At 41.3% G+C, this 14,328-nt stretch overlaps 1 long non-coding RNA gene across 1 annotated transcript; it reads left to right on the top strand.

The window, feature by feature from the left end:
* The first annotated feature begins 5,580 nt into the window (after positions 1 to 5,580).
* On the top strand, positions 5,581 to 11,587 carry LOC309689327. Its single transcript, XR_014271336.1, has 6 exons — positions 5,581 to 9,352; positions 9,624 to 9,718; positions 10,134 to 10,260; positions 10,418 to 10,535; positions 10,699 to 10,775; positions 10,913 to 11,587. It is a non-coding gene; the product is annotated as an uncharacterized lncRNA (long non-coding RNA).
* The last annotated feature ends 2,741 nt before the right edge of the window (positions 11,588 to 14,328 follow it).

Here is a 14,328-nt window from a genome sequence, read left to right as displayed (position 1 = left end):
TAAGCTGTAAGGTCGCATTATTGGCAAAAAACTCAGTTTGACGAGAGGAAACCTTTGGTGGAAGCGGGCTCCGGTGAGCTCCCCATGGAGGAACTAGGACATCCTGATAATGGATGGCATTAGGACCGTCCAGCCTAACTTTCAATTCAGTTTTATTCCTACAGTAAGGTAAAGACCCTACAATAATACAAAGAAAACAATTGTATGACCCCCTCTGAGCAAACACTGACTGTGGGAAGGAAAAACTCAGTTTTAACAGGAAGAAACCTCCAGCAGATCCAGGCTCAGGGAGGGGCGGGGCCATCTGCCGCAAGTGTTAAGATGAGGAGAAGAAGAGCGGACAGAGACATACTGTTGGAGAGGCAGATAGTAACTAATAATTAAACGCAGAGAGGTGTATAAACACATCGTGAGCAAAAAAAGTAAGTGAAGAAGAAACACTCCAGGCATCATGGGATCCCACAGCAGCCTGGACCTATTGCAGCGTACCCTTGGTAGGATTCAGTGTCACCTGATCTACTATATGCTATAACAAAAAATACTCTTGGAGCCGCAAGTAAGCCAGCAGTCTGAGAACCAGACTGCTGCCTCTAATCTGGTGATCTGGTACGACAAGGTCATTAAGATGAGATAAGATGGGCCTGATTATTCAAGACCTTTTATGTGAGCAGCAGGATTTTAAATTCAATTCTGGATTTAACAGGAAACCAGTGAAGAGAAGCTAATATAGAAGAAATATGTTACCTCTTTCTGGTCCCTGTTAGTATTTTTACTGCAGCATTTTGAATCAACTGATGTCGTTTCAGTTAGTTTTTTATGTTAAGGCATAAACACCTGCTGTTCCCTGCAGTTTAACTAATTGGTGACACTGTCTAAGTGAAGCACGTATAATGTAAACAGAACTGGTCCTAGCACTGAACCCTGTGGAACTCCATAATTAACGTCACTGTGTGAAGGATAGTGTCCATTTATTTAAACAAACTGGAGTCTATTAGTCTATTAGATTTTGCAATATTGTGCAGCAGACAGAGTGAAGTCCCTAAAAGGTTTATATTAATATATTTTGGTCAGAAATTCTTTACAGTTGCACTGACGGGAGTTTAGAGCCAAATACAACAACTTCAGTTTTATCAGAATTTAGATGTAAACAATTTTCAGTCTTCCAGGCCTAAATGTCTTTAAGACACCATGTGATTTGTTTCACCTGCTTCCACAGAGAAATTTATGTGGTATATGTCACCTGCAATGCAATTAAAATGTACTGAGGCCTAAGACCAGGATTACATTAGAAACAGTGGTATTTTAGCTCACTGGTTGAGCAGGCACCCTTATAGCATTTGGCTGGAATGCCACGGCTTACGTTCAAGTCTGACGTGTCTGTGTTTCCAATCGTATTCACTGAAGGCAAAAAACCCTCAAAAAAAAAAAAAATCAGACCTGGCATAGAGCCCTGTGGAACTCCATGAGTAGTTTCCGTGTGCATACAGGAGTCACTGTTTGCACAAACATAAAAATATTTTTTGTGAAGGTTTGAAGACTTGAAATCAGGATTGAGAGTACACAGAAGCAGAGAAACGGCTCTAGTGAAAATTACCAGACAAGGGAGTTAAATGGTTTTACAGACTACAACCTAGCATTAGGGTTTTAATTTACTGACACTGGAGAAATATTACCATAACATTGAATTGATTACTACTGAGGTGGAACAAAATTCAAGCAGGCTAGTTTCCTCGGATGAATCTTGGCTGCAAAAGATACAGGAGAGAGGAGCCGTGCACCAAAACAGCGCTCCGCTGTTGCTCTGCAGTCAGGAACATCAGCAGGCTTGTGATGATAGAGGTGTGCGATGCCAGAGGAGGGTGTGTGAGTACGTGGGTGCACATTTATACTGTATGTCTGCATCTCCATCTGTAAGTGTCAGCGAGTCATGTTCAAAACTCTGTGAGTTAGTGCGCGCGCTGTATCCGCTGCCTGGGGAGACAGGCCTCGTATCCAAGCTTGACAGTGTGATTGGATCCAGTGAGAATCCCAATGAAGCAATAAGTATCTCAGCGTCAGCTCTGCTCCCTGGGGTTTCTGTGCGCAGCCCACAGGCCCGGGCCCAGCCCTTCCTGTTCAGTCCAGATGGAAAGTGAGGCGGGGTGGGATCTGGGGATGAAGAAAGGCAAGTGAACTTCAAACCCTTTCAGCTACTGTGAAGGTGACTGCAGCAAAACAGGCAGCAATGGATGGATGGATGAGGGTATGGGAGGTCTTTGAACTAATTTGGAAACACCAAATGTAAAAAAAGAAAAGTAATTTTTATCACTACTATAACAAAAACTGGGACATGAATTTGACTCCTAAATTCAGATACTTTTGTTTCATGTCAGCCTGTTTTTAATTGACAGACAGCTGAAGAATTCTCTCTCTCTGAGTTGAGATGTGGTCCTGATTGGTTGGGGCCCTGTGGAGCTGTGGTCCCAAAAGATAATATCGTGTCATTTGATTTTTACTACAATAACTTTCTGTAATAATTAGGGACATCAGCAACCGTCACACATTTTACAGCACCCACAATTTGTTAAGCTAGCAGCAGCGACCTGAAAGCAATCAGCATCAACCAGTGCAGCCAGTTGTTTCTTTTGCTTAGTTATTGTTGTGGTTTAACATCTGGCTATGGTTTAGAGCAGTGTGTGTCATTATGGGTGTACATCGAATGGTCATAAAGAGGCTCATCAGCAAACGTAAGCAGCATGCTAGCTAGCATTTTGTAGGCAAAACTGACTCGTGTTTAAGAAACACCAAAGGACATTAGTGTTGTTTAACACAATTTAGACATGCTGTATGTAAAAACACTACATCCACACTCTTTGCTCTGGAAACAACCGTAAAAAGTTATTTAATCTGTTTAGCATTTACCTACAGCGAGCAAAGACAAACCTCCAGGCTGAACCGCAACCAGGAAGTAATGGCTCTCTTACTGCACATCGCTCCTCCCACAGAAACCTACTGCATAGGTTATTTATGAAAGCTGCTGTTATAATCTTTACATTGTAAGTTAAGTAACTTAAAGTGCTGTCACCTCCAGTTACAAAAAAAGGAAAAATAAAGAAGCGTATCCTGTTAACATCAGATTAATGTTATAAAAAACTGTATTTTAAACCCACTGACCATTTCCTAACTTTACCAATGAAGCAGACCTGCTCCTATTCAAGATTACAGGGAGCCAACTTACCATTTAAATACAAGCACCAAACGGCAGATATCATAGGAAGTGTAGCTTTCCTCACACATCCCCATTATTTGACATAGATGTCCACCCATCCACAGATTTAAGTGTTAATTAAGCATTAATCTCCCCATTCTCCACCGTGCCAGCTTTTCTTTAAACATCATTTCCCCACAGCTGTTCCAATCTGTCTAAGGTAGCCAAATTCTATTCCTGCCTGTTCCAGTTGGTCACTCATATCGCGGCAGCTGCACAGAGCAGGTTTCGTCATTTGTTTTGTGTATTTCACCGAAACACTTTCAAAATCAGTGCTGTATGAAATTAAAGTATAATAAACTAATTAGAAATGTGCACAGGTGAAATCTAAAGAGAAGTTCATGCTCTGCAGAGGGGCCTGGGAGCCAGTACCCTTATCTCCCCTCTGCAGGCTACACACACACACACACTCGTGTGATGCAGGGAGTGATAATGACACTGAAGCTATGGCTAGTACAGCTACATCACTCAAGTTAATTCACAGCTAGGTCGTAGCATTTCCCCACCAGTTGCTGTGAGCCTATGCAGGGCTGCTCCATATGATTTAACACAGGTCCTCACAAATGATGACACTTGATTGTTGCATAAAGGACGCCATGAGGCTCCTGCTCACCGTGCCAGGAGAGGTCATTGTGACATCACCGCTGGCAGCCTGAATAGCTGCTCCTCCACCTGTCTGCCATTAAACATGGAAATCACTGCACTCATCCGTGACTGTTGAATATTCAGTGAGCAAACACAGTGTACAGCACTTCATCTTATTTTAAAATGGGTTATAAATACAAATTGTTGCACAACAATTGCACAAAAACATGATTTTTTTTCTCCCCTAAGCCCAGGAGAAAATGAGGTTGATACGGAGACTCAGCTGCAATAACCCATTCACTTATTGAACGACAGCGGCTGGATACACTCTCAGCCTCCGGGCTTAAACGAAAAAGCAGAGCATGGCTGCCTGATTGAATGGGTTTGTAATGCAAGCCAAATAGGTTTGTTCTAATGGGAATCAGCCTTGGTGACGGCTGCAGAGGCTTACGCTAGCACTATAACAGCAGTAAGCAGAAGGGGCAAACACCCCATTGCTTCTTGATTGGCTCTGAGAGGCAGAAGCAATACTAAGGGTTTGCTGTGTTTACTAATGGTCGTTTTAGTGGGGTAATATTCAATGAGCCTTAACTTTAGGAATCTGTAGTTCAGAGAAAAGGTGCAAGTTTGTGTTGCGTGCGTGTGTCACTTCCCGCTCATGATCACATGTCTGTGCAACTTAATTAGGTCCAAAGTCTGCTCTGGTTTTAACACTGGACATCCTGCTGTCCTGCCTTGAGCCATACAAACTTTTGACGAGCTGGAGTGATGCAGAGGTCGCCCAGTGATCTGAATGTCCCGTAGAGGTAAGAAAGGTAAGAAGTTCATACTATAAGGTAAAGACGGTACGATGTTGGTGAAGTTCAACAATCCACCAAAAACCTCTAGAAGTAGGCACTTGGCAACAGTGGGGAGGAAGAACTCTTTTTGAACAGGAAGTGACATCCAGCAGAAGCAGATTCAGGGAGGGACATCCATCTGCTGCAGTGGGGATGGAGGGAAAACTTGGAGACAAAAGATTAGCAGCTGTGACACAACAAACATCTCACAATGGAGACAGAATGGAGGGCGGAGCCTTCAGCTTTCAGACAGCTCTATCCAGTTTGGCTTTGGGCGACAGACACCCTCTCTACTTTTAAGATTAGGCTTCAAACCTTTCTTTCTGATAAAGCTTATAGTTAGGGCTGGATCAGGTGACCCTGAATCCTCCCTTAGAGCTGCTGCAATAGGCCTAAGCTGCTGCAGACTTCCCATGATGCACTGAGTTCACTCAGTTCTTTTTATTCCAGTTTGACTCTGCATTTAATCATTAGTTATTCTTCTTCTCTGCACTTCCTCCGACGGTGTGTCTTTTGTCCCGTCTTGGTTCTCTTCTCCCTCTTGGCTGCCCCTCCCCCTCCCTGAGCTTCGTTCTGCCGGAGGATTCTTCCTGTTAAAAGGAAGTTCTTTCTTACCGCTGTTGCTCATTGGGCATTGGAGTGAACATTGTTTTGCTGTTGGTGTTGGATTGCAGACATCCTGTTTAAGTGATAAGCTTGCTCTTTCTTTGTTGTCAGACTCTGTGACAACTCCACAACACCATAAAACAGAGAGAGAACCCCAACCATCAGATGATGCCTTATGATGAAGCACTTGGTGAAAGTGGGGAGTGAGAACCTTATTTCCACAGGAAGAGAACTCCAGGAGAAGCAGCCTCGGGGAGGGGCAGTCGTCTGCCACGATCAGGCATGAGGAAAGTTTTTCTTGGAGATAAAATAACCCAGGCGTGACTCTTGGCAGTCACCAGTGAACCAGTGCATGTCACATACTAGAAAATGTTTCCTTTCATGCATTTATTTTGTCTTTACATTTTTTACATTTAAACAATTTTTATTTGCCAAGATTTTTCATTTATCGCCCTGTTGTCATACTACCGTGAACATTTTTGCTTTTACAGACCAGAATCGTCTTCTGCAACCATGATGCAACTGAGGTAAAACATAGAAAGAGAGAAATTAACAAAATAAAACAAAACCTATCTATGTTTCTTTTAGTAGGATTGTCATGGGTTTGATTCACCCTTTCACTCAGCTCTATAACATTGGTGATCATTTGTATGTGCATGCTTTCCTTCGGCATATGTAGGAACAGATTGGAGGGTCAGAGCTGATGTCAGCACATGGGGGTGGAGGAGTGGGGGGTGTCTGCCTCCTAATTAGCCACAGACCGGAGGGAGCACTGAGGGGGCAAAGGTGAAGAGTTTAGCTGCAGGACACCGAGGCTGCAGCAAAGAGGAGGGTTAGCAACATTCTCATGCAGTTGCATCACATTCATGTGAGCAGAGATGTCATTAGTGTTTGTGTGCCATTGTCAGCTCTGAACATGCATCATGTATGTATGAGAATCAAAGAGCAGGTCCTCGTGACCTGATCTGAATACTGCTGGCAGATGTTAAATAACTCTCACTGTCACACTGCTGCAATCTCTTTGACAAGTGCAGACAGATGTGCGTTCAGTTTCTCATACATGTGCAAATGCAGATTATAGACTCTTTTTTTTTTTACATTTAGAGAGTGCATTTGCTGGAAAACACAAACCAGAGGAGCGCTCTGAATTTATTCATTACCACCCCAACGTGACAAACTGGAGCAAAGCTGGACTAATGATGGGACAGAATGCAAATGTGGGGAAACTTCGTCTGCTGGGAGCAGCAGGCCTGATCTATGAGTTTGCATGTGTTCTGCAGCCTAATACAGCTCAGATAAGTAGACACTTTCCTCGGGACGTAGCTGCAGCGCAAAGCACATCAGGAAGGCAGCTCGTCCTCGGGTTTGTGCATGCACACATAAGTGAGTGAGCGAGTCGAGCCTGCCAAATGTGATTTATTTAGACAAATGCGAAAATATCAATCCAGTGATGAATGAGCGGCTGGATAAGCAAAACTCTTGAGATTGCTCATCATCTTCAAATTTAAGGCCGAGCACAGGTTCCAGCCCTTACGGAGAACAAATAATACAGCTGATTCTCGTTGTGCTCTCATCTGACAGGTGAAATTGGACTTACACAAACTATTCAGGGTTTTCAATCCGACCGTCTCCGGGTATTTGTTAGACTTTCAGGACTACTTGAGAGATCAGCGTGCGCGTTTAGCGCTAAATCCTATAATTGAACCGACTGCAGCATATCAATACAGAGCAGTAAAAAAAAGAAATGTTTGAGACTCACGTGCACATATGCATTCGATCTGCAGCCGAGTACGTGCTCACAGAGTCAGTCAATAGTTTCTCTGGACCTTGACTTTTCAAATGTGTTCAGAACTTAAGAGGGGAAGCAGGGATTGAGCGGAGGCTTAGTAAAGCTCCACAGTCTGTTTTTGCTGCAGGCTCGGCCGAGCCCCGCTTCTCCTCCACATGCTGCTTCATAAAACATTTTGGCAGACTGGACACATAATTGCCCGCACTGTTTGAAACACTTTGTTTCCTCCACTTCTGTGTTATTAAGTCTAACGAAATCTCTCCTTTCCCCTCCACTTTCACTGTGACGTTTGGGTACGGTGGTATTAGAAGTGCAGTGTGTACAAAACGACAAAACACACTTTTTTATGTAGAGGGGAAAAAAAGAAGCACTTAGCTGTCAATTATTTTTCTTCTCTTAAATATTACAGGCTGCTGCACAAAAGACACCAGCAGGAGCTTTTAAAACAGGGTTTGAGTTAGACAGCTGCTGAACACAGAGCTGCTGTATATGTCTGTTTGCACATTTTTAAAGTACCACCAGAAATTCTGAACTCACTACCAAGCAGTGTCATACATAGTAGAGAGATGCTCATTTTACATTGTGGACCACATACAGCCGACTTTGATGTGAAGTGGCCTGAACCCGATCTGGTAGACTGTCCTTAATTATAGGTTTAGAATTTAAGTTTTCATTAATTCTTTTACCTTTTTGCAGTATGGATGGCAATGGGGTGATAAGATGTAAAACTTACGAAAATACAGTTCAAAGTTCTAAATCTGTGCACTACTTCACATTGGATTGGAGTCTTTGCCGAGCCTGGCAGCACCAGACAAGCCCTAAAACCAACATGCAAAGACAGGCAGGGCAAATTTCATCCTTCATTCTGTAATATAACACTAGATAACAATGAAATGTTTCAAATCGACTTTGTAAAGAAACGTAAAAGCTTAGTGAGACCCCTTTAACCACATTCAAACTTAGCTGGTTAAAACAGTCGGCTCTATTCATCTTCCACACTCTTTAATCCTCACCTCCTTCATTTGTCTATTATTTGATGTTGGCACACACACATTTGATCATTTGTCTAATCCTCATTTCTCCCATGCAAACATTTCCAATTTTGCTAATGATGAAATGATAATGAGATGGGCGTACCCATGCATAAAGAGAGCAGCGGTGCAGTCATCAGCTGCTGCTAACTAACATGAATTCCCTGACTTGCGTAGCTTGACAGGCCAGAGTGAAACACTGAAATCTGCACAAGCTGGTGGGGAAGCAGGCTTCAAAACAACACCTGCTGTCTGCACTTCATTAGGAGGTGAAAGAGGCATCGGCCCCGTGACACTGCTGTACAATCAGAGTGGGCTGAGGGTTTCATCAATCAGCAGAGCTTTATTTGTGTAGCATCAGTCATGCTCAAGTTAATGCGGCTCAAAGCGCGCGGCTGCTGCTATTACGACCAAAAAGATGAAACGGGGAAAAAGAAAAACAATCAAATAGGATAAATGAGTGAATGAAATAATACAACGACTATAAACTGAATGCAATCAGAGGTCGAGTCATAGAGGCTGGTTTTCAGTCACGTTCAGCATCCCAATGCGCTCAGGTAAAGTTTGGGGTCATATCAGATAATAATACGGTGGCCCTGAGAACTGCGGTCAAGTGAGCCCTCACTTACGAAGTCACAGTCCAGCTAGCCGCACCGAAAATGTGGTTGCACTACTCTTACGCATATTACGGTATCGGTGCCGACTGGCTTAGAAACGCAGTCTTTTCTGTCCTGACACTATTTTACTTCACAATCCACTCCCAGTTTTAGTTTATCTCCACTCCTCCCCCTGTGATCCACAGCCCAAATTACTGTATGATTCAGAGAAAATTAACAATGAAATTTACCCAATTTACTCTACTGTACTTTTAATGTCCTCATCTTTGAGCTCAGATTACAGGAAAACTATAAGAGGTGCTGCATAAGGTTAACGTTAAAGCTGGGGCAGAACATTAGTTGTTCCCTACACATTCAGTAAGTACTACTTTAGATCGACATTCCAGGCATATCCTCATGACTGAATACTGAGTATACGTAAGTAAAAAAATCTTTATTAACCTTTGTATTCCAAAACTTTATCATGTTTACAAAGTAATAAAAGGTTATTTATTAAACTCCTCAGGTCATTGAAAGTCTCCTGCACCACTGGGCCATTCGGCTAAATCTGGGGAATAATATCTACATTATGAACCACTACACGAGCGGTGTGATCCTCTGTGGAGAGAGAACTAATCAGGAGACAAAGCTTGTCCAAGGTAAAAAAAAAATTAAATATATTCTAGAATTAATTTTTTAAAATTTAATTAATGTCTCGAAATGGAAAAAGTATCGTTGCAAATTTGTAATTAATTCCTAATATGTCAGGTGAACTTCGACAACTACAGAGCCATTTTATCCTTTGTGAACATTGGAAATGTACATTGGAAGTTTCTGGTTAGTATGAGCAGCATTTCTGTGAAAACAGTTTGTTTCAATAACACATTATTCATAATTTATGTACTTTTTAAATTTATATATCTATCGCAGTACATAAATGCAGATGACAGCTGTCTGTATTTGGTCGATCCGTCAAGAAACTCTTTGGAGCAGGAAGAGTCTGACCGTGCAGCCAAAAGATTCCGGTAATTATGCGTTATTACATGTATATAATAACATGAAATATTAGAAAAGTGACAGGAGGACTTAGGAGGTCTTTTTCTAAAGGTGAACGTATGGTTGTAGATTAAAGTTTAATAAAATCTGTGGTTATCAGTTCTTTAAAGAATTTAAAAAAATAATTCAAAATTACTCACATATGTAATTTTAAATAATAAAAAAAACACTGACCGTGTTTAAGCAGTGATACATTTGAGACAGTTAACATTTGTAGATTTAAAAGAACATATTAATAAGTTTGATACTTCATCTAACATAATGTAGAGCACAGGGCTTTCTGACACACCATTAAAAACAGTGATATGTACTATATGTGTCTTTTTCTGTGTGACTTTTATCTTTCATTTGTATATAAATGTGATATATGTTATGTTCACAAAGTGAATACTTCAAAATGAGGAGGACATGCTACAACAAAACAGACTGGGTGAATGTGAGACTTCGAGGAGGAGTACTGACACATCCATTTCAACGGGATGGTTCTAGCTGCGGAGTAATGGTCATCATGGTATGGCACCACATTGATGCAATAATATTGTTCTGTAAAATTAGATAAGAAGATGGGGTGGGGGAAGTTAAAATAATCTTAAAAGGTTAAATTGTGTAAACAGGAAGTGTAACATTTGCAGATGTTTTCAATTAAAAAATTTTTGTTTTGATTTCAGATGGTCAAAGCAGTAATGGAAGCATTCCCAAATAAACCAGAAATGACATTTTTGACGACAAAAAACGAGATGGCCCAGGCACGAAGGACATTTGCACAGACAATACTTGAGGCCTCTGGTGTGTAATATCTTCTTCAAATGGACATATTTATTTGTGTCAAACTGATGAACACTAACATATATATATATATATATATATATATATATATATATATATATATATATATATATATATATATATATATATATATATATATATATATATATATATTATGTTTTAGTATTTGACAGTGACAACAACTGTGCCATGTGTGCAACGGCGAAACCACCTAATCCAGGACCCTCCATCACTGACTGGGTATAGTATTTTTAAAAATAGTTTTATGTTATCTGCAACAAAGTATTTGACTCTGTGTCTTTAAGGATTGTAATTTATTAAAACATAGAATTATTTACTTAATGTGTTTATGAAAGTTCATATGCTTTTGTTTACAGATCCAGTGTGATAACTGCAACCGCTGGTTCCATTCTGAATGCCTGGACATGACAAATGAACAGCTCAGCAGTGCTCAGAAGACAGAGTGGAAGTGTGTGCTTTGTGTAACCTAATTCCACATGCAGTGAAAGCTACTTGAATAATCTGCTTATAGTTGTTATTGGTGTTTTGAGGAACACATGTGTAAAACACAATGTGTATAACATTCTTGCTTTGTGCTCGTACTTCAAGTATTTCCTTTTTGATTTTTTTGGGTTGATTTGTGTGATGACAGATAATGAATAACAATATATCTAAACTGTGTAGTAGTAATATGAGAAATCAGTAATCTGAGTAATGTAATTTTTCACCCTGACCGGTTGCAGCAGATGGCCCCGCCCCTCCCTGAGCCTGGTTCTGCCGGAGGTTTCTTCCTGTTAAAAGGGAGTTTTTCCTTCCCACTGTTGCTCATAGGGGCTCATATGATTGTTGGGTTTTTCTCTGTATGTATTATTGTAAGGTTTAACTTATTATGTAAAGTGCCTTAAGGTGGCTATTGTTGTGATTAAGCACTGAATAAATAATGTCTAAAACTAAAGTTGCTACTTGAGGTGGTGTGTGAATGACATTTTGAAAAATTGTAATTGTGTGTGGAAAGAAATTTCTTGTAGTTAAGCAAATACTTCAATGAACTCATTTTGTTCGGTAATGGATTAGGATTTAATTTTACAGTAATTTTGGCTGTGGATGACAGGGTGAAGAGTGGGGGTCACCCAGAGTCATAATCCAGTGAGATATCTGCGTCACCTCTTTTAGTTTTCCTGTAATCTGAGCTCAAAGATGAGGATATTAAAAGTACAGTAGAGTAAATTGGGTAAATTTCATTATTAATTTTCTCTGAATCATACAGTAATTTGGGCTGTGGATCACAGGGGGAGGAGTGGAGATAAACTAAAACTGGGAGTGGATTGTGAAGTAAAATAGTGTCAGGACAGAAAAGACTGCGTTTCTAAGCCAGTCGGCACCGATACCGTAATATGCGTAAGAGTAGTGCAACCACATTTTCGGTGCGGCTAGCTGGACTGTGACTTCGTAAGTGAGGGCTCACTTGACCGCAGTTCTCAGGGCCACCGTATTATTATCTGATATGACCCCAAACTTTACCTGAGCGCATTGGGATGCTGAACGTGACTGAAAACCAGCCTCTATGACTCGACCTCTGATTGCATTCAGTTTATAGTCGTTGTATTATTTCATTCACTCATTTATCCTATTGATTGGTTCCCCCCCCCGTCTCATCTTTTTGGTCGTAATAGCAGCAGCCGCGCTGGAAGCGCGCAGTTACAGTCCAGCCGCGCCGTAATATGCGTAAGAGTAGTGCAACCACATTTTAGGTGCGGCTGGCGGTGCGGCTAGCTTGACTGTGACTTCGTAAGTGAGGGCTCACTTGACCGCAGTCCCTGAGAGGCCAAGCGGACTGCAACAAACACCAGCAGAAAAACGCGGCAAAAGCACTCAAAACACAACGGAAATAGGAAAAATCACAAGGGAAATAGGAAAAAATAAAAGGGATGTGTTTCTGGGGAGACAATAAGAATTTCGCTGGAAGACACTTAAAATAAGTGGAGGATCTATCGGTTTTGTGAGGAAAGATGAGAGGTGTGTTAGCCTAACTATTAGCCTAAAAATCCATCAGTATGATATGAATCATGATAAAACACGCCTACCAAGTTTTGGGTTCCTGCAACTGGTCCGTCGGGTTCAGTGTTGCCAACTTAGCGACTTTGTCGCTATGTTTAGCGACTTTTTTTTTCTAAAAAGCGACTAGCGACAAATCTGGCGACTTTTTCTGGTGTTATTGGAGACTTATTTATGACGACTTTTTGACGTGAAAGAGCGTGTTGCTCTTACTCTCAACAAGCAGCGGTGCTGCCGTGGGCACCTCACCCGTGCTAAAGCGCTCACGGGCGGAGGACAGTCCTCCCCCCGCTGCAGGAGATGTTCACACCTATGCGTCCAAACTGCAAATGAGTCGCGTATGAGCGAAGCCGCCGCTCCGCACTGACTGTAACGCAGTCAGTTCTTCTTTTACTGTTATGCTGTTTTGTGGATCACAAGGTTTAAAACTACTTATAAACACACACACACAAAGTAACTCCACCAGAGCGCCTATTTCGGGTCACTTTTGCCGGTCGAAGCCCGGATAAAGGAGCAGGGTTGGAATTGTGACATTAAAAAACAATAATTTCTAAAATAAATTTAATTTGTAGTTCTAAATAAATTCTAAATGCATTTAGGATGTTTTTTGCTCTCTTTGTCTTTTCCACGATGTTATTTCTCTCTCCAACAGCGTAGGTTACAATTATATTAGCATGACCAATTATGCAAATTAGGTGATGACGTCATTTAGCGACTTTTAGGACAGCCAATAGCGATCTTCCTTACTGAGGAGTTCGCAACACTGGTCGGGTTATTGTCTCCCCAGAAACACTTCCCCTGTGTTTTTTCCTATTTCTGTTGTGTTTTGTGTGTTTTTGCCGCGTTTTTATTATTCCTGGTGTTTTATTAGGTTGCAGTCCGTTTGGCCTCTCAGGGCCACCGTATAATAAGCTCAGGAGTTTCAGTGTTTTGGGAAAGTGGAGTTACCAAACAAAAATAAATGAATGAATAAATAAAATTTAGCATTTGATACCAGTGAACAAGAAATCAACTTGATGCCATTTTTCCAAATGTATGTAATATACACAAACTGTATATAAAAGATGGAAACAGCTTCCAGGACTGAAAGTTAAGCCTGTATTCTTGACTCCTGCAAAAAGAAGGAGTGAATGGGGAAACAGTCCTGCAGGTGTCATGTCTGCACTTCACTGATGAGTTCATTGTTCTCAGCTTGACACTTCACAAACCAACGCTGACGTTGCAGTGGCTACACCACTCTGTTATACTGTGGTTGTAGCTAAAGGTTGCTTTTATTTCATTTTGACTTTTTGTTTTTAATTCGGTTTAATTTCAGTTAGTACAAGTATTACAATATAAACACAGTAAACTATAATAACCTTGTTTAGAACTCCTTTTTTCTTCTCAACCTGTGTCTTACTTTAAAGTTTCAGTATTTTGTCACAGGTCAGAGGCCGGGCACAGCCTGTTGCAGGGCTAACACAGAGAGGTGAACAACCATTTGTACTCTCATTCACACCAAGGGCCAGTTTGGAATCAACAGCTAACCTGACCCTACTAACTGCACACCTTTGGACTGGAAGAAGCCAGAGTTCCCAGACAGAGCTCAGACAGCCACACAGGGAACAAGCAAACTCCACAGAGAAAAGCCGTGGCGAGCTGGTAGATTCAAACTCATGACCTTCTTCCTGTGAGGCGTAACCACCACATCACCATGCTGCCTTATCCTAAATATACAGGCAGGGTAAAGGCTGTTTGT

Source organism: Aulonocara stuartgranti, assembly GCF_965226115.1.
Source record: "Aulonocara stuartgranti genome assembly, chromosome: 15".
Classification (NCBI taxonomy): Eukaryota; Metazoa; Chordata; class Actinopteri; order Cichliformes; family Cichlidae; genus Aulonocara; species Aulonocara stuartgranti.
Note: the sequence above shows the minus strand (reverse complement) of the source record. Positions and strands in the feature narration are given on the sequence as shown.